The sequence below is a fragment of the Paroedura picta genome, chromosome 3, assembly GCF_049243985.1.
Source record: "Paroedura picta isolate Pp20150507F chromosome 3, Ppicta_v3.0, whole genome shotgun sequence".
Classification (NCBI taxonomy): Eukaryota; Metazoa; Chordata; class Lepidosauria; order Squamata; family Gekkonidae; genus Paroedura; species Paroedura picta.
Genome location: NC_135371.1, coordinates 49,672,455 through 49,699,429, shown reverse-complemented (window position 1 = coordinate 49,699,429; position 26,975 = coordinate 49,672,455). Strand labels below are relative to the sequence as shown.

The following is a 26,975-nucleotide window of genomic DNA, read 5'->3' as shown; positions in this document are numbered from 1 at the left end:
CCCATATGAGGCTGTATAGGAGTAAGCCCCTATAATAGGTGTGCGTGTTGCAAAATACCAAGAATAATCTAGATGCCAACAATGTCCACTGCTTCAGAACACTGTAATTTTGTTTTTCTTTTCTCATGTTCTATTGTTTTATGTGATGGGAAATGTTTGAGAGAAGTATTGTCTTGGTAGAATTTCCTTTTGCTGTGGAGTGTGCTCTTAGGAAACCTTATGAGCTATAAAAGAATGTGTAATAAGTACATAGTAATATGTTCAGATACTAGCCATACCCAATTTTAAGAATTAATTCAACCTTACGTCTTACCAATCAAAATTATCAAGGTTTCTAAGCAATGAACCAGGAATTATTTTCAGACACTGATGGGCCTATTTCCTTAGCTACCCTTAAAAAAATTTACGTGAGACAGGACTTGCCTCAGGCATCAGTCTTCTGCTAATAAGGATTACATTTTCATTGTGGCATGTGATGGAATGTAACTCACCCAACTATTGCATGTTCTTTCTGATGATTCTTTGGCCCCAGAAGGCTATAACAGATTTCTAGCCTCACTTTTGCTTTCAGGCAGATGTGTTTTAAAAAGCTTTTTGAGAAATGATTTCTTTTCTAATCTGAATTTTTTCTTCTTAAATGCTGCCATATTGTTAAGTGTGGAAGAAAAAAGAAAGAAAGATATTTTCAAGAGAATGTTTTAACATGCTCTGTTGTTGGCTAATCTTGATCTTTCAGGTATTCAAAATACATCAGGGTTGGTTTTTACCTTTGCCTTTATCCTTTATCTAATCCTCCTGGAATTTTCATAACCACAGAACTACTTATCAGTGATTTTATTGTATTTGTGTATGTGGTGTGTGCATGTGTGACTTTGGCAGAGGGGAAGGTGCATGTGGATTCATGAACATTAATTTCTTATGTATGTAACAGGTTCATCAGAATGATCAAAAGGAACCATCTGTATTGTATACAGTACAAATATTTGTGGTAAATCTTCTGCCACCTGAGCTGTTCTCATGTGAGTTGACAGCAGCATATCTGAGTGCCATTGGCTGAACTGCTCTGCTTTTTACAGAAGGAAATAACTGTAGGTAATAAACTCAGAAAGTCAGATTGTCAAGGGGCCTGAAAAGGCTGGTTGGAAGAATGAGTATCTGGAAAGAACAAGGAAAAGAGGAGTAAGAAGGGAAAATCTGGAAGAGCATAGGGAGGGCACACTCCAGGTGGGATTTGAGGATTCCCTGGAATTACAGCTGAATTCCATATTACAGTCCCCCTGGAGAAAATAGCAGTTATATAGGGTGAACTCTATGACACTGTACCTCACTGAGGTCATTGTCCTCCCTAGGCCCCATTGTTGCCTATAATAGACTTGTCTCCTGAATTTTGGGTGGGGGAATTAGCAAATTCTAGGAGACTTTGGGAGAGAGGCTAACAAACGAGATCTTCACCAGTATTTATGAGGGTGTTACCTTTAGCAAACTTGTAGAGAGTCCAAATTTGAAATGAAACAAAAAGAATATTTATTGAAAATAATTTTAAAAACTTAACACACTTGCATGTAGTTTAAACTAACACAAGCACCCAAGAAAAAAGTACAGGGTTGAGATGGTGTGATCGGGGCATAATAATTTGGGTCAAAGAAAGATTAATAGCTACCTTCCTTGAAGAGCCACCCTACTCCTCCATTCCCTGCCAGAGACCAGAGGAGATCTGGCTAGGAATAGGCATGAACCAGGAAAATGTGGTTCAGTTCCTGGCTAGTGGCATTCCCAGCTCACAAACCGTGAACCATCACAAACTTGGTGGTGTCATGAACCCACTGGCATTCCAGATATACAAAACTCACAGGGGATCTCTGGATAACTCTCCTCTACTTGCCCTCCAAGTTTGGTGATAATGGGATTTACGAGGTCCATGTTTCAGCACTCAAAAAAGATGTACCCAAGAAAGTCCTTTCTGGAGAAATGACAGGCATTTTGACAGGCATAGGTTCAGGAAGTTTAGGAGTATATAGAATGTCTTCTCTAAAAGCTAAAAACATTCTCTACTTGCCCTCCAAGTTCTGCTCCCTGTTGCTTTGAAGTTTGATAAACATTTAGATTGAACAAAAACAGTTTGCCTGGAAATGCATCCATTTGTGAACTGACACAAATCACCATGAATAGTTTGAACGTTCATGGGAAGTTCATGTTGGTTGACCTGCCACAAACTTCACAAACCAGCCAAAGTTTGGCACAGATGTAAGTTTGTGAGCTGGTTCATGCCCATCTCTAGAACTGACATCCCTAGAAGACCATATGACCCGGTGCTGCAGACTAGAATTTCTAATGTTGAGCCTAATATTGTCATTTCTGTTACTGATGCAATTCTGCCTGCAGTGATACGTTTGAGATATAGCAGACTAAGAGTCAGAAGCAGAATTAGCTACAGAATTGGCTGCACTGAAGTCAGTAAGGAAAATATGCTTGAAATCATTTTATGGAACTGACAGATGGCAATCCAACTAAAGTGTCATTATTTTTTGCATCTTCAAGCAGTTTTTGAGTTTTTAACCCAAACAAATGGATCACTTTGATATTGTTGTATCAAGCATGTCTTTGCAAAAGCCCTGTCATTGGACTATGTCATCCCTTGCTTCATTTTTACAACAATCTACCCAAACTCTGTTTTTAATTTATGGAGTGGTAGAATAGTTTCTGATCTTATTGTGCCCATCTAGAAAGAACAGATGGTAGTTTAAACAAGTTTTGCTATGTGAGAAAATGTTCTGAGCCTTTGATAGATTGTATCCATCTGCAAGGAAGAAATAAGACTGGTGCGGTGTAAACAAAACTTTTTTAAAAAATGGAATTCCATCTTTTACACAAAGGCACCCTTTCCATGATGCTTCAGTATGAATGTAATAAATTGGCCATGATTTCACAAATTATTGTAGTTGTAGATCTTGCCCTTTACCCAGCTGGAACACATTATGTACATCTAAATGTCAGATAGGTGCAAAGTACAAGTCATTGTGAAAAGGCACTGCTGGCGCTGCTTCAGAAAAATATTCCAAAGCCAATACCCCACCCACAAGATGTTCTCCTTCCATTTGCTGAGCCACTCTTAACTAATGCCGGTGCAAGGCAGTTCTCTTTATGAAAAGCTATAAGAATACAATCAGAGCATAGCTCAGTTTTACCAGAAATCCATTTATAATGCCATTGCAAGATGACTTGGAGTAATCTTCATTGAATAGACCTGAGTAGGACTCTGAGAAGACCTGTATAAGATTATTCTCAGTCCAATTCTGTTTCCAACCATGGTAGAGTTGTTAGGCCTCTGCTGGGGGAGAGGGATCTTCAGCCTACAGGCTCTCCCCCGCCCCCTCCGCCAATCAGCTTGCTTGTAGGGGAACTAGGAAGAAAGCTCTTCCTGGCAATGATGTCATTACATCAATGGAAAATGATGTCATTTTATCAACATTATCTTGGCAATGCCTTTTATTCTGATAATCCTTTTATTCAGGTAAAATCTCTGTGGGAGAAGCTATTTGTACCATAGAGTTTTTGCCCAAATACCAGAGTGTCACCATGATGTCACAGCATGGGGATGTCACTTCTGCTGCTCTGTCTCTACTGTTGTAGCCTGGACCTCTCCCACTCCTGGTAAGCCTCCCTCCCTCCCATTTGCTATGAGACACCCAGAACCTCTAAATGGTAGCCAGCCACATGACAACTCTAAATAGTACTGAACACATCTCAGTTGTTTGTTCTGAGTAGAGAGGAAAGCCTGTTGATATCAGTCCATTATGTTTTTTTTGTGTCATTATTCCTTCATTATTCCTTTGATTCTAAAGTGGGAGCTGCTGCCTTTTGTCTGTTTGCAGTAGCTTGAAAAAGTGTTGCAGGTGATCCCAAGTGTTGTGCATCGTTCACAGAGGTACCAGTTCACATCATACCAGCACAGGTTGCTCCTCCATCTCTTAGAACAAGATTCCTTAAATCATATCAGTTCACAAGTATGACTTTCTAGGCAAATAGACACACATGTGGTTCTCTGTTTAGGATTGGCAGTAGCCTCATTGCTATATAAACATCTAAAGCAGGTCAGAATTTTTCTTCCCATATGCCACTCACATCAGCTTCCAGGCAAACAAGCCTATCTTTTGTTCCATTTAGCAAAGATGAATTTCTTCACTTGGGAAAATTCTGGAAACCCTGCCTTAAATCACACAGTATCTCCATAGAAGCAGAGTTCCCTTTCTCCTCAGTGATCAGAGCTTAGGCAAAATGCAAGACAAAGGCACTAAAGACAGAAATAATGTAATTCAAATGTAGTGATCTGATCTGGCAGGTCTAGGACTCTGGGGAAGATGAGCTGTAGCCATACGTACTCTAGTTTATTTTTATAGATACCTTATGGTTCTTTCTATCAGAGTAAAGCCTTATCTCTTTGGCAAACTCTTTTTTGCATATCAGGATTTCCCCCCGTGAACATTTTTTCCTCTTACATTAAGTTTGACTCTTTCTTTGTTATCTGTTGTCAGTAGGCTATGGGCGATGAATATGGATTGCCTGTGCACCAGCTTATTCTCTTTCTCCCATGTAGTAATAAATTATATTCCCTTGCTTAATTCCTCTTCTGTTTATAATTGTTCATGTAGAGGAAAATGAATAAAATTTTCAAAGAAAAGATGTAGTGGCCAAAGCAGAACACTTTGCAGAGCAGCTACCACATTCCAATTACTGTCTTTATTAGCCTATGCAATGTGGTAGGGATATTCACTGTAATGAAATTTAACCATCATTTTGAAGGCTATTGAGTAGTAGGACCTGTGGTATGGGTCTGTAACATCCAGAAAAGGCAGGAGTGGTTTAAGGATTTGCAGGACCCATGGAACCAGAGCCAGCTTAAGGATTTGCGGGGGCAGAGTACAATTGCTGTGTGTCAGGAATCAAGCTGAGCCCAGCCTGTAGAGTCCGTGGTAAAGAGACATCCAAGATTCAACAGGCAGTTGAAAGTCCAAGGAAGATCTTTATTAAACAGAAACTACAGAATCACTGGAACATGCCAAGACCTCCAGAGCAAAGATCTTGGCAGTTACAAAGATACAATGGATACCTTAGGATTATTATAGAATACATTCTATATATACTATAATCATTCTTATAGAATACATTCTATAATAGGGGAGGGTGACAGGGCACCAAAGGTGCAAGAATTCCCAGCCAGCCAGATGGCTTGGCTTTGATCCCAACAGTTACATTTCTGTTGAGTCTCCGCTATCTTTGCAAGGTTGAAGGAACAGTTTGATAAGGCAGGCAGATAGTGACCCCCCGCTGGGAAAGCAGGGGAGTCATAGAGCCAGAGGACAGATTTACAGTTTTACAATGTCTGGCTGCAGGAAACAAAACAGGCATGAACCGGGGTTCATGACAGCAACCAGGGGGAGCAACCAGACTGGGGGTGGAGGGGCCTTTCACAATGGAAAGGGGTGTCACTCTGAGTGTCCTTAAAGAGGGGCAAGGGAAGAGGAGAGCAAGTTATCTCCAAATATCCCTTGCCTGGCTGCTAGATAATCTTCAGTACTCCTGGCTACATTATACACACATCATATGATAGATCAGGGGTAGTCAAACTGCGGCCCTCCAGATGTCCATGGACTACAATTCCCAGGAGTCCCCTGCCAGCGAAAGCTGGCAGGGGGCTCCTGGGAATTGTAGTCCATGGACATCTGGAGGGCCGCAGTTTGACTACCCATGTGATAGATAGATAAATTAATAAATAAAGACAAAAATTGCCATGTTTTTGTCCTCAACCGAATCAAAATGATGCAGATGAAGGGAGCATTTTTATTAGCTGCCTATTGCCCAATAAAAGAGAGGTGATTTTGTTTTTCATTTCTGTTGGCAAAAATCAATCCTCACACAGGCAGAACTTAATTTTGCTTTTGTGCCATCCCCATTCACTTTTTAGAAAGACATGTCCAGCTGGTGTTCCAGAAAGATGTGTCTCATATTTCTAAACAATAGATTACAATTTAAGGTCAGGGGATGCTTTGCTTTTGGAAGTTTGTGGTTTAGTGCATGAAAGACTATAGCAACTAAATTTGTCTCCTGCTGCGATAAATTACAATGCTATAAATATTAATTAGTAATTCATAAGCTTCATTTTGTGAACTAACATAAAAGCAAAATAAATTATTCTGTGAATGTGGACAGCTAGATGTATACAAATTTGTCTGCTTCTGTGTTATGCCACAATACTATAAATATCATTTAGTAACTTCATTTAGAGAACTAATATAAATGCCAAAGAAATTACTCTTTGAATGTCAAGTAACTTGGGCCGAAATGGGATTCTGATACCGTGGATATAGAAATACTATGAATTCAGCCACAGACATCTTCAGCAGTGAAACTTATTGCATTTGAAGATGTCATAGATATGATCCTATATTTGGGCTCCCTGCCACCAGTTCAAGGCTCTGAACAGGGTGCTTATGCAGGGCTCATTCCGCACACATAGGATAAGGCACTTTCAATGTGCTTTGGCAGCTGGATTTTCCTGTGTGGAACAAGAAAATCAACTTGGAAAGTGCATTGAAAGTGCATTATCTATTGTGTGTAGACTAGGCCCAAATCTCAAGAATCAATGAAACCCATTTTGCTGTTACTTCACATTTGTGTGAGTGTTTTAGCTCAGTGGTCCCCAACCTGTGGCCCGCGGCCCGGTGCTGGGCCGCAAAGGCCATGGCGCCGGGCCGCAGTTCCCTCTCCCCGCCCCCCCGCAGTAAAAAACTTCCCAGGCCGCAAGCTTGCTGCAGGAGGGGAGGGGGAGAGGGAATCAGGGTGGGGCCCGTGCATTGCACATGCATGGCTGGGCCGCGCATGCGCACATACACCATGTACGGCCGAAATTGTACATGCGCGGCACTTTCACGCACGCGCAAAAGTGCAGCACATGTGTGATTTTGGCCGCGCATGGCGCATGTGCAGCCGTGCATGCACGATGCACGGGCGGGGCAGTTGCCCTGCCGGTCCCCAGCCTAAAAAACGTTGAGGACCACTGTTTTAGCTGACCAAAGGCTCTGTGTAAACTGGATTTGACATGTAGCTCACTGTCCTCCAGGGGAGGAAAATGGTGAATTTCATCTTATCAGATACTTCTGAGGAAATCTGCTTACCAAAACCTCAGCATCCTGCTCTTAATTGTGCACACAATCCAAAAAGTGCTTGGTGAAAAACACACATTATTCTGAGGAAACAAGGCCCCACTTTCTGGTTGATCAAAGATTTAAAAAACCCTTTTCCATGGATCCCTTGGAATATAGATTAACATGAAGAAGTCCTTATGCCATTTGAGCACCAGCTATCATCTCTGAAGCTTTCAACCTTTGAGGAGAGATGGAGAGTTCAGCCTGCTTTCTCTTGGGAAGTATGACTACCAGAAAACCTTGTACATTTGAGTTTTAGTCATTCTTTTTTCTAAATATGAGATTTTTTTTTTCAATTTCTTGTCAGTGTGTCTGTTCAGAAGAAACCTTTTAAAATTCACTCTTCAGCTCTGTGTTTCTGTGTTATCTTCCTTGTTAAGCCTGCTGCTTAATTCACTCTATCAGGAATAAGAGAGGGAAGAAGGTATTTCCCTTGGCGTGCACACGCACACATACATATTCCAGCAGCAGACTACCTTGGAGCAGTCCATCATCATAGTAAAACAAATTGACACCTCTAAATAACAGTCCACAAAAGATCCAAGACAGCTATGACCCTATTTACCAGCTGTGTATCTAGCACTCCTTTATAATCATTTGTCTTGGAGTGATGGCTACATCTGATTCATTTTAGGTCACATTCACTTTATATCAACTGGGATAAGTTGTACATAGGCCTGCGGAAGAGAGCCCTGCATCTTGTAGGCGCTTCCCTGGCCACTATAGCATCCAAGATGCTACTAGATGATAGAGGCTAGTGTTGACAAAGGCAGGCAGGTAGCAGAGAAGAATTTCAGGACAATGTTTAGTGAGACTGTTAGTTCTGACATAATAAAAGCCTTAATGCCACCAATGTGATTTGGTTCGAAAGACAGTTACTACAAAGAAAACATGGGCCCATATTTAAATTCTGATCTCTTGCCTGCAATATATCTCATCTTGTCCCTGTGTTTTCAGCATAGAAGTAATCCTCTTTCAGTCAATGGGAAACTATCCCTAGCAATAAAGCATTCTCAGAACCAGGGCCTTAACCTAAGCCCTTAGTTGATAAAGTATAGCCTAGCATAAAACATTGTAAGCCACATGTTACTTATGGAAAGAACCACAACAACTTCCTGTGGCAACAATAGACCATAACATATAATTTACAAAAGAAACCAAAATAGACATTTTAATACGATTCTGGTTTGTAGGGGAAATCTGGTACCAAGCTCCGACATCATTAAGAACCAAAGTACCACACACATGCATTAAAGACATAATTTGACTGTACGTACTTTTTCCCAAGCATCTCATAATGGCTGGCACTTGCCAATCTTCTTCTATAAAATATATAAAAGTGTGTTTGATTCCATAATATAGTTAAAATAAAACCACAAGGGTTTTTATAAATTGAATTAAATTAACAATACAAATCAGACATTTTGGTTGTTGTCCAAAACTCAGTAAAGTCAACTTTAAGCTTTCAGATTTATTTGACTGTGCACTTTATGATTTTGGAACCTCTCCACTTTGCAACTTGTGACTCTGGAATAATAGCATGCTACGTGGTAATCTGCAGTGGAAACTAACTGTCATTAACAGTTTATTTGTCATGAGGAAAAGATTTTTAGAATCCCTGCTAAATGCACTGAAACTATTGGATAATAAGTGATTTGAATCAACAGCCAGTTCTATCTTAAACCATTGCTATAACTAATGATAAAATTAGCAAAGAATGCAATGGAGTCAGCTTGTTATAGTGGTTAAGAGAGGCATCTTCTAATCTGGCGAGATGGGTTTGATTCCCTGCTCCTCCACATGTAACCCGCTGGATGACCTTGGGCTAGTCAAAGTCCTGATAGCGCTGTTCTGACTGAGTAGTCCTGTCAGAGCTCTTTCAGCCCCACCTACTTCACAGGGTGTCTGTTGTGGGGAGAGGAAAAGAAGGCAATTATAAACCATGCTGAGAAACTCCTGGTAATGAAAAGCAGGGTATAAAAAACAACTCATCTAAATTCTTACGAACTCCAAATACAAGATGCTTTCAGAAGCTAATTTTCCCTTTTCTCCAAGGGATCCATGGTTGTTTGGTGCTGGGGTGCCAGTTTCTGTCGGGTCTTGAATCTTTGGCCAGCAACTCTAGAACCTGTATGGCACTTGACTTGCTTGCCTTTAAAGATGAACAGATGCCCTTGTCTTCTGTGCACCATAGTACCCGCCTGAAAATGGCCAACAGAAGAAGATCACCACAGAAGAAGATCACCATATCTGAAGAGATCCAGCAGCTGATGAAGCCAATACAAGATCTAGCCTAGAAGTATGAATCTGCTGCTTCCAGTGTAACTGGATTGATCCTGATATCTAACTTCTACCTGTTTGATGTTCAGTCTTGCATCTGTTGTGGACTGCCTTGGACCTACCCATGCTTCTGCTATGGCCTACAGTCTCATTGACTATCTCCTAGCTTTTGCTACTTAACCCGTGACTTTGTATTCTTCTGTCTTGCCTGACCCACCACTCATACTCTGGGCAAAATCCACATGATGACTGTGGAACTTGTTCGAGCCTGACAACTGGATCATTTGTTGTAGCAACATCTCCAGCTGGAGATATTGTTATTTCTCAGTGAGAGTATTTTGCATGATTGCATGCAACAGAAAAAATGTGCATCACTGTATCTAACGAATCAAATTAATTCCATTATCTTTTTATGGCAAGATTATGTGTGAGCTGCTTTGATTGATGGGTTACATCTCCAGTTCCAGACTCATTAACAGAATGATAGATGTGAGCTTCTGTTTCATGGGTTTTGCTTTCATTGCTGGAGAAACAGAAATTGTCAGTTTTCTCTTTGGCCTATCTATTGTAAAAACTTTTCCTGTTTGTTTGAATTCAGTTTGTTTGAAATCTATAGTGGTGATTAACATTTTAGCTAGAGTATTTCAAGCAAGTACTCCAGTTTGTCTTCCACTAAAACAATAATTTTTACTCTTCAGTTAAAAGACTTTAATTGGTAGGTCTCCTACATTCTTATTACTAAAGTGTGTTTAGTCAACATAGTCTCAGAATAAACCAAGAGAGCTGCTGGCATGGGCAAAAGAGGCAGGCACATTATTTGCACATCTTAATTTTTAGTGAACTTAATTCTGGCATGCCAACTCTAAGTGCACATTTCAGCTTTGGGATACATCAATGGTGGAGAGGGAGGTGCCGGCGTGCCAGCAGGTGCGGCACCCCCCGCGGCACGGCGCTCGCTGCGCCGGGAGCGACCGGCCACTTTGGCGGCCGATTGCTCCAGGGCTGTGGCGCAGCGAGCGCTTTAATGCAGGGGAGAGGCATCAGTGCCAACGGGCGCAAATGCACAGGCACGGAGCTGCTGCGCCTGCACGTTTGCACCCACCAGTGTGCCGGTGCCCACGCCTCCCTCCCCCACACGGCATGGCACTTGCCGCGCTGGGGCCTGGGAGCGATTGGCCGCTTTGGTGGCCAATTGCTCCCAGGCCATGGTTCAGCGATGCTGTGCTGCATGGGGGACCACACCTGCTCGTTTGTGCCCGCCTGTGTACTGGTGCCCGCGCCTCCCTCTCCCCCCGATCCCTTGGCCTCCCTCTCCCCCCCAGTTCCCGGCTCGAAAAAGGTTGGGGACCACTGCTCTGTAGGTTACAATGGAATGCCATGAGTCTCCTTTATTGCCTGAGCCCAACAGAGCGAGTAGCTGCGTAGTCTCTTAGATGCTGGAGTCTTAGTCATTAGGAACAGTAGCCAGGAAAGTCAGCCATGGTCGTTGGAAGAATGTTTGGAAAGGCAGAGGACATCCTGCTTACGTGTAATTGCTGTGCTGTGAGTAGGGTTGCCAGCTCTGGCTTGGGAGATACCTGGAAATTTTGAGGGTGGAGCTTGAGGAGGGTAGGATGTGGTGAAGAGAGGAACTCCAGTGAGGGTATAATGCCATACACTCCTTCCAAAGCAGCTATTTTCTCTAGGTGAACGGATCTCTGTTGCCTGGAGATCAGTTGTAATAGCAAGATATCTCTAACTGGGGGTATGCAACCCTAGCTGTGATCCAGGAAAAAGAAGGAGTGTAGGGTTACTAGCCTCCAGGTGGTGGCTGGAGATCTGGAAAGAGAATTTTGGACTAGATGGACCAGTGGGCTCCTTTGATCTTATGCCTCTGTGTTATGTTCCTGAGGAATTGGGGCTACTGGTTGCGCCAGGTCTGATCCAAAGGGAAGCCTTCATCTCATGCTGTTGAAGGTTAATGTGACCAATCCATTGTAAACCCAAATACTCCAGTGTAGCCTTTTGCAGGCACTCATCTACAGAAGAGTCACCTTCTTACAAGATCCCATTTAGACATACTTTTTTCTCTGTTCATGACCTTCCTGTATTTCATGAACAAACTGGAAAAATGCATTTAAATGGTAAGTATTAATAAACTTGTAATGTTCTTCCAAAATGTCGTAACAGCTGTGCCTTTGTTTTTGTTTCCCATCTCCAGATCTTCAATATGATGCCCCAATAGGGACCTAACAGATAGTTATGTTACTCAGAAAAAAGCCATGCACCTCAATGATGTTATATAAACAATGGTAACGATAATTAACAAATAATGTGACATTTCCCTACTTGGAATATTATGCAACCACTTAGGATTCTAGTGGGATATAAAATCTTGATCCTTATACAGCACCTTTCAGCAGTCAGCCAGCTGCCTCCACACCAACAGTGATTCCCAGAAGCCACAAGAGCCTCAGGCCAGCCTTGCAGTCTTTTACATTTTGTGACTACTGTTGCCTATCAGAATGTCCAATTCACCTGTGCCATGAGCTCCAGTCCAGGTGGCCTGGCTGTGGCTTCTGCAACCCGAGACAGAATAGTAGCTATAGCTGGCTGAATGAGAACTGCTGTCCAAGAAACAGAGGAGTGCTGAAGGCATAGTGTTTTCATACGGTGATTTCATATTTGGCCCATTTCTGCACACAGGACAAGAGCTTTCTTTTCACTTTGCCAAACCTGCCTACCTCACTATGCCATTCCCATTGCTCTGTGTGGTTCAGGAGCTCTGTTTGGGGATAGGAGGGGCTTCAGCCTTTGGTCCTGTAGGATTTTCTGCAGTCAGGTGTATAGGATTAAGTTTACCTATCCAGTTAGAACACAGGAGACTCTGGCAGCTTCAGCAATGAGCATCTTTACTGATTCATGCGCACCTGGAACAACCAACCCACAGTAGTAGAACTAGTTCTAATAGAGAGCCAGTTTGGTGTAGTTGTTAGGAGTGCGGACTTCTAATCTGGCATGCTGGGTTCGATTCTGCGCTCCCCCACATGCAGCCAGATCGGTGACCTTGGGCTCCCCACAGCACTGATAAAGTAGTTCTGACCAAGCAGTGATATCAGGGCTCTCTCAGCCTCACCTGCCTCACAGGGTGTCTGTTGTGGGGAGAGGAAAGGGAAGGCAACTTTAAGCCACTTTGAAACTCCTTCAGGTAGAGAATAGCAGCATATAAGAACTAACTCTTCTTCTTCTTCTAATTGAGGCCTTAGTCAGGGAAACAGAAAGTAGTTTGTCAGAGCTCTTATATACACACGCACATATTTCCATCACACATCCCATAACACTTCCAGAATAGAAATAGCTGTAAGGGTTTGCCATGCTGTGGAGCCTAGGTGTGTATTGGAATTATGTGAGTGAGTACACTTGGAGTCCAATAGTCCGGCAGACAGTCCCTCATTTTCATTCAGGAAAAAGGTATGTGGGAAGGCTGAAGTCCCTTGTTCTTCTGTACAGTGTTCCTGAGCAATATCAAGCATCCTAACTTGAGTCCAGTAACCATCCTGAAGACATCAAACAATCTATTGTCTACAGCCACATATATTCCAAGTCACCTGACATAGACTGTCACCTGAGGGATCTATAACAGACACTTTTGGAACTGCAGTTCTCATCTGATAGTCACATAACAGATAAGCAAAGTCAAAATGGTACCCAGGGCTAACCTTATGTTTGCTGTTGAAAATGTTGATATATTGTTGATGTATAGCGTTCTCTGTATCCCACAATATTCCCATGTAGACCATCCTGGGCCATATGGGATGGCGGTATAAAAATTTAAGAAGATAAATAAATAAATGTAAACTAACAACACAATACCACGGGTTGTTACACACACTTCAGACTTTGAACTATTTCAGTGCATTGTTATAGACCTGCAACTTATGCTGAATTTTCCTATCTCAGAGGCAGAATTTTTCTTGCCCAGAAACAGCCCACTAAGAAGCAAACAGGTTCTGGGATCCAGGCTAGGGTTGTGCGATTCGGCCGCCGAAGCGGCCGTTCCGTCCGGGCGCAGCCAGCGCCGCGCCGCGGGGGGGGGGAGGGCGGTGCCGGCAGCGGCGTGACAGCGGGCGCAACCACGCAGGCACGGAACTCCGCGCCTGCGTGGTTGCGCTCGCTGTCACGCCGCTGCCGGCACCGCCCTCCCCCCCGCGGCGCGGCGCTGGCTGCGCCCGGACGGAACGGCCGCTTCGGCGGCCGAATCGCACAACCCTAATCCAGGCCTCTAATAAACCATGACACCAATTTGGTCCCCACATATGCTTTAACTGCAGAATCACTAGACCTAACACCAGCCACAGGTTGTTTTTCTTCCAACATTATATATGCTATCGAGTGCTAGCAATGCCATTCTATTCTTTACCTTGGACAATCAAGCCAATATCTAAACCATAGCAACGCAAAAGTATTAATTTTGTATTAAAAATGCATCTGTGTTGTGGCATTACTGCTTAGCAATGCAAAAGTGCCTTTTTAAAAATAATAATAATTTTGGGGCTCGGGGGGTGGGAAAAGAAAGTTTCAGTCCATGAGAGAACTGTTGTGCTGTGACTGGTGGCTTGCTGTGATTGACAAGCCAAAGAGTTTATTTACAAGGAGATTTTAATAAATCATTAAACTTCTGAATATAGCAGGCTAATTTTAATCCGCTGGGCCTTGAACACACACACAGTAAAGCCAGCCAAAACCTGATATAATATACATAACAAAAACAAAATATCTTATACTGTAATTGCTTGCTAGAAGTCAAGAATATTGTCATCAAAGCTGCATCCCTAAACTCTGAGGGAAAAGCCAAGTGATATCTTGTACCTGGTACAACTGGTGGAAGAAAACAAGTTAGCTTGCTAGATAAGAATGTGGGAGAGTGTGAATGAAAACATCCACTTGAGTGCAGTCAGTCAGACATCCCCCCAGGCAAGTAGAGATCAAGAACGAATGTAACTTCAAAATGGAATTATAGAGAGTATACAATGGGACAGTTCATTGCTTACCTAGCAGTGACAGTTCTGATACAGAGTAGCTTCAAGGGAGACTGCAGTGCAAAACTGGTCCAATCTTTTTGCAATTTGGAGGTTCTTTTGAGGAGACGCTCCTGCAGCTATGCTGCAGGTTGGGTGCCCCTAGCTCAAAACCCTTCCTACCGGAGTCTGGTAAAGATAAAAAGGTGAACTTTACTCCCTTTCTCATTCCCTTTAAATTTAAACAACCACTTGCTCAAATTGTCAAATCACAATGAATCATGGTTTAGTGAATTGAGCAAGGTTGATTCAGCCTTTAAAACTTATTTGGAAACTAGAATTAAAGCCCATTGTAGCAGATACAATGGGCACTAGCAGGGGGAGGGGGAAAATAGCAAAGAGAGAGGGAGGTAAAAAGGAAGAGAGTGATTAAGATAGAGAGAGCTTGGCATTGGGAAGAGTAAGGGGTGGCGTTGTCCAGTCTGTAAGGGCATGAGGTTGAATATGTGTGTTGGATGGGTGTGTGTGTGTGTGTGTGTGGTGGCATGGTGACAAATGAGGGCGTGGATGTGGAGATATGGGAGTGAAGAACCTGTGGTTTGGAATGTTAGTTGAGTGTGGGAGAAGAGGGAGAGGACTGACCTTTGGGAATTGTGGCATAGTGGTTACAGATGAGCTTTCCGGAGACATGTCTTCATACTGGAGACTATTCTTTGGGGGAGACTATTCTTTGGGGGAGATTACATGGCAAAAAATTCCTTCCAGTTCTGTGGCCCTGCTCCTTCTGTCTCCATTTTTTTTTACTGCTGATATAATGTTATGTGCCCACATGCTTCTTTCATGGTTGCCCCTTAGAAGAAGAGCTGGATTTTTGTACCCTTCTGTTTACCAAAAGGAGTCACAAAGCAGTTTACAAAAACCTTTTCTATTCAACTTCCCACAATAGACAACCAGTGAAGGATATGGGGCTGTGAGAGGTCTGAGAGAACTGGGAATGTCCAACAGTCACCCAGCAGGCCTCAGGTGTCTCTAAGCACTTAAAAATCACCTTCCCTTCCTCTCCCCATAACAGACATCCTGTCAGGATAGTGGGGCTGAGAGCTCTGAGAGAACTGGGCCCATGGAGCCCCCAGTCAGTTTTCTCTAAGCAGTTTAAAATCACCTTCCATTCCTCTCCCCATAACAGTCATCCTGTCAGGGAAGTGGGGCTGAGAGCTCTGTGAGAACAGAGCCACAGTCACCCAGCAGGCCTCAGGTGTCTCTAAGCAGTTTAAAATTGCCTTGCATTCCTTTCCCTTCCTCTCTCCATAACAGACACCCTGTCAGCGAAGTGGGGCTGAGAGCTTCGTTAGACCTGGGAATGGTCCACAGGTACCCAGCAGGCCTCAGGTGTCTCTCAGCAGTTTAAAAATGCCTTCCCTTCCTCTTCCCGTAATAGGTACAGTGTGAGGGAGGTCGGCATGGGGGCCGGCCCAATCAGGGTGCAGCCAGCTGTACTGGCTGCACCCTGATTGGCCCATATTCACTCACAGATGCCAGGGACATGCTCCTCCCACAGAGCCGTTTCACAAATATATAGAGGAACCATGGATACGATGGTGACTTCTGGGTATTATTTCTCCGTTCTAAACATATCTGGGATATTTGGGAGAAAAATTTCCCAGATATATCCCAGATATATTGGAGATTTAGTGACTAACCTGAAAAACAACTATAGGCAGGGTTGGAGCAAATTGCTCAGCTATTTTCAGGTTTTCTCCTGCTGTCCCTTTAAACAGGAGATGTTTAAAATGACTGCAGAAGACAGCCCTCAAAACAGATGAGTGTATGGGGGGAACAACATAGCACTCTCCCCATCAGCTCAGCTTGGGCTTTTAAAAATAAGACTAACCAAAAGAGCCTGCAAAGCACACTCCACATGGGATCAGCTGCTTTGCAGGCTATTTGGGGCTGGGCAGTTTAAACTGGACTGCTCAACAGAACCTCAATAGAGCAAATGGGAGAGTTCTTCTTATGGAGTCAGCTGACTTGTGGGCTCTGAAGCACCATCTGAGCCACCTCTCAGCTATTTTTATGGCTTTGCTTCTGCTCTTTTCACTGTTCTGTGTATTTTCCTTGTGAGTTCAGCTGCTTTGTGAGCTCTTTTGAGGCCTGGTTTGCAGCTACTTGACTGGTTTCTATAGCTGTCACTGCTTTTTCTCTCTGTGCATTTTCCCATTCAGTCAGTTGGATCTGACAAATTTGGGGATTTTCAAACAATTCTGGATCGAAATACTTTACTGGGTTTGGGGGGGGGGGGATTCTGACATTTTCTTGCGTCTAATAGATCTAAACTGAAAAATACCAAGAAAAAAATTGCACGTTCCTACTAGAGACTACCCACTGCAGACTAATGACTAATGGACAGCATTGATCATACATTTGAGTATGTCAGGTTGGGGGACCCCTGATCCAAATCATGTCACATGCATCATGAAGTTTGGCCCTGATGAGAGATGAGAGTATATAATACAGCTTACAGAGTATATAATACTGGTTTATAGTTTGACTTGTTATAAGTCAGGCACATGTACCCTCTCCACCATTTTACTGTCCAACTACATTTGTAGAAATATCTTTTTTTCCTAAATAGCAATCAGACTTTTGATTTTTCATTTTTTAATAATATGGTATTACACAAGCAGAAGTTAATTAGCTATTAAGCACCTCCTGACTTCTAAGAGAAAGAAACAGCATATGGCAAAGGCATGACAGAGAAAATAACAGTTTGTTATTACATTTCAATTCCTAACTGCATTATCTGAAGAGCAGCAGGGCTCTTTCTCTGAATCACAAAAAAGGGAGATTAAATTTAAAAGGTCTGATGTATATTTGCCTACATTATAAGACCACCACCGAGTTTAAAAGAAAACATTTGATTGGCTACTCATCCTCAGGAGAACAAAAGTTCTTAGGCAGTCAGTGAGTGTTTTGAAGATCAAAACATAAACATGTTAACAGAAATTGGGCCTTATCTGGAGCAATCCATCTCCTGCTGTCAGAAGTGTGGAAAATCATAGGAACAGCCACAACCAAAACACATATGATATTGATGGAGAACCAGCAAAATATGGTACAATTAACATGTTACTGTATTTTCCAACATATTTTCATTTTCACTATTCATCATGGAAATGGTGTTTGTCTAGATCAGCTGTCCCCAACCACCGGTCTGGAGACCAGTACTGGTACGTGGATCAGTCGGTACCGGGCCGCAGCTCCTCCTCCTCCTCCTCCCCAGCTGCTGCCTCGGGGGCTGTCCTGTCACTCTGCTGCCAGCTCACCTTTGGTGCTCTCCGGCAGCTGCCATGGCTGGGCCTCCTCCCTGGCAGCGCCCCCCCGGCGGCACTGGCAGGAAAGCAAGCGGAGCAGGGGCTCAGGCGGCGGTGGCAACATCCCTTGGTAAAAGACTACCCCCCCCAGGCCTCATTAAAATTGTCAAGCGTTGACCGGTCCCCAGTGATAAAAAGGTTGGAGACCACTGGTCTAGATGACGTTGACTGATAATTTATTTGCACAATAAATACATTGACTCTAGGGGCAAAGCCCGTTGTATCCAAGAATACAACGGGCGCTAGAGCTTGGCAGTGGGGAGAGGAAGGGGAGGAGTTGTCCAGTCTGTAAGGGCATGGGGTTGAATGTGTGTGTTGTGTGGGAGGTTGTGGTGGCATGGTGGCAAATGAGGGTATGGGTGTGGAGATATGGGTGTCAAGAACCTGTGGTGTGGAATGTTCGTTGAGTGTGGGAGACGACTGACCTTTGGGAATTTTGGCATAGTGGTTACAGATGAGCTTTCCAGAGCCATGTCCTTAGATATGTGAAGGGAAAATCAGACTGGAGACTCTTCTTAGGGGAAGATTACATGGCAACCAATCCCTCCCAGTTCTGCGTCATTTCCCTTCTTGTGTGAATTAGGCCACATTCACCAAAATATTTATTTAGATCTTCCTGCACTTTCCAGACTCACAGGACTGATGCTGGTCTGCCTGTCTGTGCCCCAGAATACAAACAGTTGCTGGTAAGGGCTGGCCATAACCCATAGGCCAGGAGGGACACTCATGCACCACTCCCTCCCAACTGCAGGCAAAAATGGCTCCTTTGAAGGCCAGACTTTGAGGCATTGTACGATTTTGAAGTCCCACCTCCAAACCTCCAGGAATATTTCCAACTTGTGGGTAGCCAACCTACAGGTGTGGCCTGGAGAGCTCCTGGAATTACAGCTCACCTGCAGAGTATAAAGATCTGTTCCCCAGGCAGAAAGGGCTACTTTGGAAAGGGTTGTGGTAGAGAAGAAACATTTAAGGCTTCCCACACAGGTTGTTGTTGAATTGGAAGACTTGAGGCTTACTGCACAGGGTTGTTGTGCAGATGAAACAGGAGACAAAAGAGCCAGTTTCCTCTGCAGAATAACACTGTGCAGTGGCCTCAAATCTGCAGAGAGTTGCAAAGAAGAAAGACACATGGCTTGGCTGTGTCTAATCCCCAGCCAGAGCAGTATTTTAAGTGAGAAGGGGCTTTTCTGTGGCCTCCCTGTCAGGCAACTGTTTGGCAGAAGGGGAAAGTCCCCCCCCCTCAAAAGGAAGCCCCTCAGGCTCCCCTGCGTTGCTCTTGGAAAGGCCTCCTTCCCTCAGTCAGGGCCTGTCAGAGGCTCCTTCGCAGCAGGCCTGAAGGGGGGGAGGGGGAGCACTCTGCAGCCTCCTGCCAGCTCTGTCAGGGTTCTGAGGCAATTTACATTTGGACATGACAGATAGGACAGTCTTAGGGTGAAAAGGGCTGGCACAGCCTCTGTTCTCATCCCCCTTGGCATCCCTGCTGACCTCCTCTCCTTGCGGTGGTCAGGAGCAGACTGGCAGCCAGACTGGGCTGGGTGAATGGAATTTTGGTCTGTCCTGGTGAGGGGCCAATAGGAAGGCGCTTTGCATGCCTCCCCATTGGTTGCTTGGCCCTGGATGGACACACAGAGGGCCCAATCAGGAGCCGCTTTGCGGCTCCTGATTGGGCCCTCTGAGTTTTTATCCTGGACAGGGCCTGCCCTAACTCCTCCCCGGGTGGCCTTACCCTTTTATTTAATAGGAGCAGTTAAAGATTTACTGTGATACAAATGGCTCATAACTCTTTCAGATTTCCTGATCAGACTTGAATACAGTTGGCAGATCTACAGTGGATCATATATACCTGCCTGGGTATTTACATCTCTGCACCCCAACCCTAGGTTAGTCTGCTCGGGATGTAGGAGGTATTTGGCTGCCAATCTTGGAGAGTGTGTCAGGGGGGTTATGGATCTATGACATTTTATAACTGTAAGCCACCATGAGTCTCTCAAGAGTGAGGGCATCAGACTGAAGAGGAGATATATGATCCCTTCAATGAGACCCTTTCCATAGATAATGGACAAATATCCTCTGATACTAAGGCTATTTCTCTAGGGTTCGGGGGAATCAGGTATTCAGTCATTAGAATAGAGAAAGTGGGGTCTGTGGTGGGCATTTTGCTTGCATGGTGATTCGCCTTTCAGGTGCAAATATCACTGATATCACACACCATCTAGCTTGGTTGATATACAGTGCTCAGGAGAAGTCTGTGATCACAGCACGTATTGACACTGAGAAAGGTAGTTGTATGGATTCATAGGGAAACTCTGAGTTAGTCGGCTGAAGGCCAGGGCCTCAAAAATGTTCTCAGAATGCGACTTGCTCTACATACAGGGCAAGCTAGAGAGGAAGAAAGTAGGGGTCTCAGCTCATGAATGATAAAGCGTCCCAGGAAGTTCCCTTGTGATCAATGAATCTAAAACCTCCCTCCCAGTAACAAGTCAAAGCTGTACAAAAGAGGGAAGTTTCACTTAAACTGAAAGGGAACAAGGCTACTGGCTCTTAACATCTTAAAGTTGGCAAATCACCTTTTAATCTGGTGCCTGAGGAAGCTGACAGGAACTGGGAAGTCTATGGTTCAATACGACTTATCCCATAGGGATGATGGGGAATGTTAGCAGGAATGAAATAAAACCTGAGCATGAGAGGCAGCTGACAGAGGAGTGATGCTCGGCAAAGATCAAAGGGCTGAGCATGGGAAGATCCTTAGATATGTAAAAGTGCTATAGGTATCCATATATTAAACCTAGAAGTCCTTCAGCCAAGAGTCAAATCCCTGTAGGATGCTGGGAAGCTATTTAAAACCACACTGACAGGTCCAGATAGAATGCATACTCCACGTAAGGAAAGGTACCACCACATTAAAAAAAAGATGCCTACGTGATTAACAAACCATATCAAAGAAGACAGAAAAGGCAAAGAGGCTTCCTTTAAATAGAGGAAGGATTATCCCAATGTAGAGAATAGAAATGAGCACAGGGTCTGGCAAAAGAAGTTTAACATAATATTTAGGCAAATAAAAAGAGAATTTGAAAAGCAAATTCCTCAGTGTTAATTTGGTCCTCTTCAGGAAGAGGCCTCTATTCTTATGGGTCCTTATCACTTGCTGGGTATGTCAATAGGAAAGACGAAGACTCCAAAGTGTCTCTGATAAGAATTAAACAGTGTATTGGAAGGCAAAAATGCACACTACAAAAACAATCTGCAAACTGAATGAAGTGCATGCTACAGGAATACATGTGAAAAAGGCATGGATACAAAACCATCAGAAAGATGTGGAGGGCTACAGAAAAATATATACAAACAGGCAGTGCTGAAGCATGAGCAAATAAAACAAAATTCTGTATCAGTAGAGAACACAACAGAGAACCACTAAACCCAGTTGAAACAAAAAGTTGCAAACGTGTGAGTGAACTGAATGCATATTAGTCAATCTAAATGCTAAACCATTCATTGCCATCCTGCCACTCTTCTGTACTTCTGATTCAGTTTCCTAGCAAGCAAGCTGAAGCAGTCTCATAGTTACCTATCCAAGGATTGGGAAGGTTGAAGAGAGGGGACTCTCACCACAGGCTTGTGAGTTTTTTCGACCCTTAGACTCTTCATAATAAGGAAGAAGGGATGGCAGGGTGAATATTGGCCTTGGGAAGCCTCAAATCCTCAAAGCAGGATGATCTTAAACAGAAAAGGTTGCTTCTAATTAAGGAGTGCTACTATTACTAAAAAAAAGTCCACTATATACCAAACCCACCTTCCTCCTGGCCTTTTCTACATTTTCCTTGGACAGAGGCAGCATGGTGGCACCCCAGTGCTCACAAGTGGAAACAGAGTCATGGAGTTAATTTTTCCTTTATTCATTATTTTCTTTGGCACTCAAGGGAATGTATCTTCTCAATATTCCTAAATATGTGGGCCAGAGCTCTTTTTATCAGTCATGAGATGGGACTTCTTGTTTGTCAGGTGTGTATTTGTCAGGCTTTGTGCTTGGTCAACAATAACCAATAAATTCTGGGCTTTTCAATGATGAGTTTAGGCTGAGGTTCAAGAAAAAGTACTCCAAAACAACATGATTATGTATGCAAACTTGTGAGGGGGTTAACCCTTATGAGTGGAACCCAGTCTTCTGGCTCTCATGGCAGCTGCTTATCTCAGTTCAGTTGGCAAAGTTAGTTCTCCAGTTGGTATACCAGTTTCTGGGCTTGTTAAACTGAATCCACAAAATGTCTCAAAACCATTGGAACAATTCTACAAAATAGGATTAAATATCCAGAAGTCCCATGTTTCTCCTCACCCTATAATATCATGTTGGGTCAAAGACAATTGAGGTCTTCTGGTGGAAAGAATCTTTTGTTGGAAACATTCATTTGAATAAACTTTAGGAAAGTTTTTCCTCTTAACAAAAGTTTTCCCCTCAATATTAAGAAGTGCTTTCCCGGTGTTTGCAGCTAATAGTGCAGCCTTTCTCTACCCCTGAAACATTCTTCAAGCTTCAAGAAAAACCAGAAGTGGTGTGATCATGCACAATACGGTTGGGAAGCAAGTTGTTTTCATGTCTGCCCAGGGCCCCTTCCATTCCCACCCCTTCATCATTGGCCATTTTGGGAGGGATGGGTAGGTCAGGATCATATACAGCCTTTTTTGTTTGTTTTGTTTAATATCTATACTACCCTTCCATAAGGCTCAGGGTGGTTTTCATAAAACATCATGGGTATACATTGAAATCTAGTGATAGTAATGTAACAGTGGTTCCAAATTTGAACACAACAGATTATAACAAAACGCTATGAAAGATTCACCTGATAAATGTTTAACAAATGTTATACACACACATACACACACACACACACACACACACAGGTGCTAGCGGCAGGCAGGCAGGCGGGGTGGATGGGAGGCAGGCTGCGGGAGGTGGCGAGAGGGCTGTGGGCACCTCTGCAGGCTCCAGACTTGGGGTGGTTCCTCTGTGGGTGCATTTGTGTGGGCAGTAGGCTGGGAGCCAGTGATGGGCCTGGCTTGTTAGTGGGCAGCGGGAGTGGGCCTTTGATGGTGGCATGGGTGTAAAGCAGTGGCTGGGCAGACAGATCACCCTATGTGGCATGGGTGGCAGGTGTGCTCTGCAGGTGGAGTAGCGGATCTCTGGCCCTGGCAGGCAGGCATATGTGTGCGGGTGTGTGTTCAGGGTGGCGTTGCAGCAAGTGACCAGTGACGGAGGGCGGGAGCCATAGGGCTGGGCAATCAGGCTGCTGATTGGCCCCATTCCAACTCGGACACCTCAGACTTGCTCCACCCACAAAATTTAAGCAGAAGCATGGATATGAAAATAAATAAATAACTAGGGGCAAAGCCCGTTGTATCCAAGAATACAATGGGTGCTAGAGCTTGGCAATGGGAAGAGGAAGTGGAGGAGTTGTCCAGTCTGTAAGGGCATGGGGTTGAATGTGTGTGTTGTGTGGGAGGTTGTGGTGGCGTGCTGGCAAATGAGAGCATGGGTGTGGAGATATGGGTGTCAAGAACCTGTGGTGTGGAATGTTCATTGAGTATGGGAGAGGACTGACCTTTGGGAATTGTGGCATAGTGGTTACAGATGAGCTTTCCAGAGTCATGTCTTCAGATATGTGAAGGGAAAATCAGACTGGAGATTCTTCTTAGGGGAAGATTACATGGCAACCAATTCCCCCCAGTTCTGCGTCATTTCCCTTCTTGTGTGAATTAGGCCACAGACACCGAAATGCCCCTCTGCCCTAATACACATGAGGAAGTCACAGTACACAGGTGTCCACCTTGCTCCTTCTTTTCCATTTTTTCACTGTTGATAAAATCTTATGCTTCTTTCATGGTTGTTCCTTAGAAGAACACATTTTTGTACCCTGTTGTTTACTACCCAAAGGAGTCTCAAAGTGGTTTACAAACACCTTTTCCGTTTGTCTCCCCACAATAGTCAACTTGTGAGTTATGTGGGGCTGTGAGAGGTCTGAGAGAACTGGGAAGGGGCCGCAGCGACCCAGAAGGCCTCAGGTGTCTCATAGCATTTTCCAATCGTCTTCCTTTCCTCTCCCCAAAGCAGACTCCCGATGAGGGAGGTGGGATAGAGAGCCTCACTGACCGTTTATGCACTGGGAACTTCACTGCCCCAGCTCCCATACAGGAGCACAAATTGGGGGCAGATGAGGCACACTGGGCCAAATGCTCCCCCATATGGGTACAGGAAGAGGTGGGGCAACCTGCCATGACTAAATCTCCAGCCTGCAGCCCGGCATGAAACCTCCAGTGCATAAACGGTCACATGGAAGCTGGCAATACTAAGAGGAAGACTCTCTGTGCACAGCAGTCTTGACCTTAGTAAAGTTTTTTTATACTGGTTTTTTATTTGCCAGGCCAAGGTTGGAAAAAATCAAGTCAGTTCCCATGTGTTTCCTGCCATTTACTTGTTCACTATTTACAGTTTCAGGCTGTAAATATTTATTTAGATCTTCCTGCACTTTCCAGACTCACAGGACTGATACTGGTCTGCCTGTCTGTGCCCCAGAATACAAACAGTTGCTGGTAAGGGCTGGCCATAACCCATAGCCAAGGAGGGACACTCCTGCACCACTCCCTCCCAACTGCAGGCAAAAATGGCTCTTTGAAGGCTGGACTCCGAGGCATTGTACGATTTTGAAGTCCCACCTCCAAACCTCCAGGAATATTTCCAACCCAGGGGTAGCCAACCTTCAGGTGGAGCCTGGAGAGCTCCTGGAATTACAGTTCACCTGCAGAGTATAAAGATCAGCTCCCCAGGCAGAAAGGGCTACTTTGGACAGGGTTGTGGTAAAGAAGAAACATTTAAGGCCTCCCACACAGGTTGTTGTTGTTGAATTGAAAGACTTGAGGCCTAATGCACAGGGTTGTTGTGCAGATGAAACAGGAGACAAAAAAACAGTTTCATCTGCAGAATAACGCTGTGCAGTGGAGAGTTGCAAAGAAGAAAGACACATTGCTTGGCTGTGTCTAACCCCCGGCCAGAGCAGTATTTTAAGTGAGAAAGGGCTTTTCTGTGGCCTCCCTGTCAGGCAACTGTTTGGCAGAAGGGGACAGTCCCCCCCCTCAAAAGGAAGGCCCTCAGGCTCCCCTGCGTTGCTCTCGGAAACACCTCTCTCCTCTCAGGGGAGGGCTGTCAGAGGCTCCTTCGCAGCAGGCCTGAAAGGGGGGGAGGGGGAGGGAACGCGCTCTCCAGCCTCCTGCCAGCTCTGTCAGGGTTCTGAGGCAATTTACAGTTGGACTTGACAGTTAGGACAGCCTTGGGGCAAAAAGGGCTGGCACAGCCTCTGTTCTCATCCCCCTTGGCAGCTCTGCTGACCTCCTCTCCTTGCGGTGGTCAGGAGCAGACTGGCAGCCAGACTGGGCTGGGTGAATGGAATTTTGGTCTGTCCTGGTGAGGGGCCAATAGGAAGGCGCTTTGCGTGCCTCCCCATTGGTTGCTTGGCCCTGGATGGACACACGGAGGGCCCAATCAGGAGCCGCTTTGCGGCTCCCGATTGGGCCCTCTGAGTTTTTATCCTGGACAGGGCCTGCCCTAACTCTCTGCGGTGGTCAGGAGCAGACTGGCAGCCATGTCTCCAGATTGCCCTGGAACTAAGGCGAACAAACCAGTCAGTCCTAGAGGAGATCAACCCTGACTGCTCCTTAGAAGGCCAGATCCTGAAGGTCAAATACTCTGGCCACCTCATGAGGATGAAGGACTCCCTGGAGAAGAGCCTAATGCTGGGAGCGATTGAGGGCAATAGAAAAAGGGGACGACAGAGAATGAGGTGGATGGATGGAGTGCTGAAGCAGTTGGTGCGAGCTTAAATGAAGTCCAGGGAATGGTAGAGGACAGGAAGGCCTGGAGGATCATTGTCCATGGGGTCGAGATGAGTTGGACACCACTTTGCACCTAATCACCACCACCACAACAACAACATATATATATATTCACATATTTACATATACATATTTAACACTCACCCATTTGAGAAACTCTTCCAATGCCATCAAGAAACCCCAGGGTTTCATGAAGCCCTGGTTGAGAAAGTCTGTAATAGTGGTTAAAAGTTCCTCATAGAATGCATAACAATAATTCAATGCTGTATCATGGCATTCTCAACCAAAGCCATCATTTCTGATGGCAAATTACAGAGTCAGGGTCTGAAAACCATTTTGTTCAACCAGGCCAATTCAAGGATGAAAATGTTCCATATTAAGACTAAAAACATCAAGGCAAACAACAAGCATATTTTCAAATATATTGGAAACCTGCCCAGGAGGAAGCTAGGCCAAAGAGGACAAAGATTCAGGGGTTCTCCGATGTCTGAGCTGGAATTTCCCCAATAAACTGTGGCAGCATTTCTAAATGTTTTCCTTTCCAATGATCTGTAATAGGAGTGTTAAGGTTGACTTATTACTATGCACATTAATGTGTCATTTCATGTCTCTGTGTTCTGTGCAACTATTTACTTGTACCCATTCATCTCAGATTGTACACAGAGCCTACGCATGTACAGGCCACACATAAGTAGCTTTCATATTTGTAATTAAATCCCTGCAAAATCCATGGTTCCCCCTTATGTGGGTAGTGTATGTACAAACATGAATTGTATGTTCATAGGTTTTATTAATAGTTTCATAGACATGTGAAAAACTCAGAAGGGATCTGAGTTTCTCTCTGTATCTTCCAAACAATGTTAATGATGACTGGAAGACTATCCCATGGAGACTTAATAATAGATGGATTTCCTCATTCCTAAACATTAGTGTGATCTTTGTTTTGTTTAGTGTTGATGGAATGTAGGGTAACTATCTGGAAGATGCCTGCAGGATTTGAAGGATGTCACTTGATTCTACATACTTTTTTAAAAACCACATGTGTCAGTTCTACTTAGAATGGTCTACAGATTTAATTGAGATGTTTCCACACATAGGGGTAAAATGGGCGTGGCCTCCTGCTTGCAAATGTGGAATGGTAAACTCCTTCTCATGGAGTTTTCCCTCTGCCTGCATTTTCCCTCTGCCTGTATTTTCCAGCATTTTCCCCCTGCCAGTGGTGTTTTGCCTCCCAATGAGCCTGCAAG

General features: G+C 44.3%; 1 protein-coding gene across 3 annotated transcripts in view; it reads left to right on the top strand.

The window, feature by feature from the left end:
* The window catches only part of FBLN2 (fibulin 2), a 201,067-nt gene that overhangs the window by 29,004 nt on the left and 145,088 nt on the right, over nt 1-26,975 (top strand). The gene's annotated exons all lie outside the window — the stretch shown is intronic.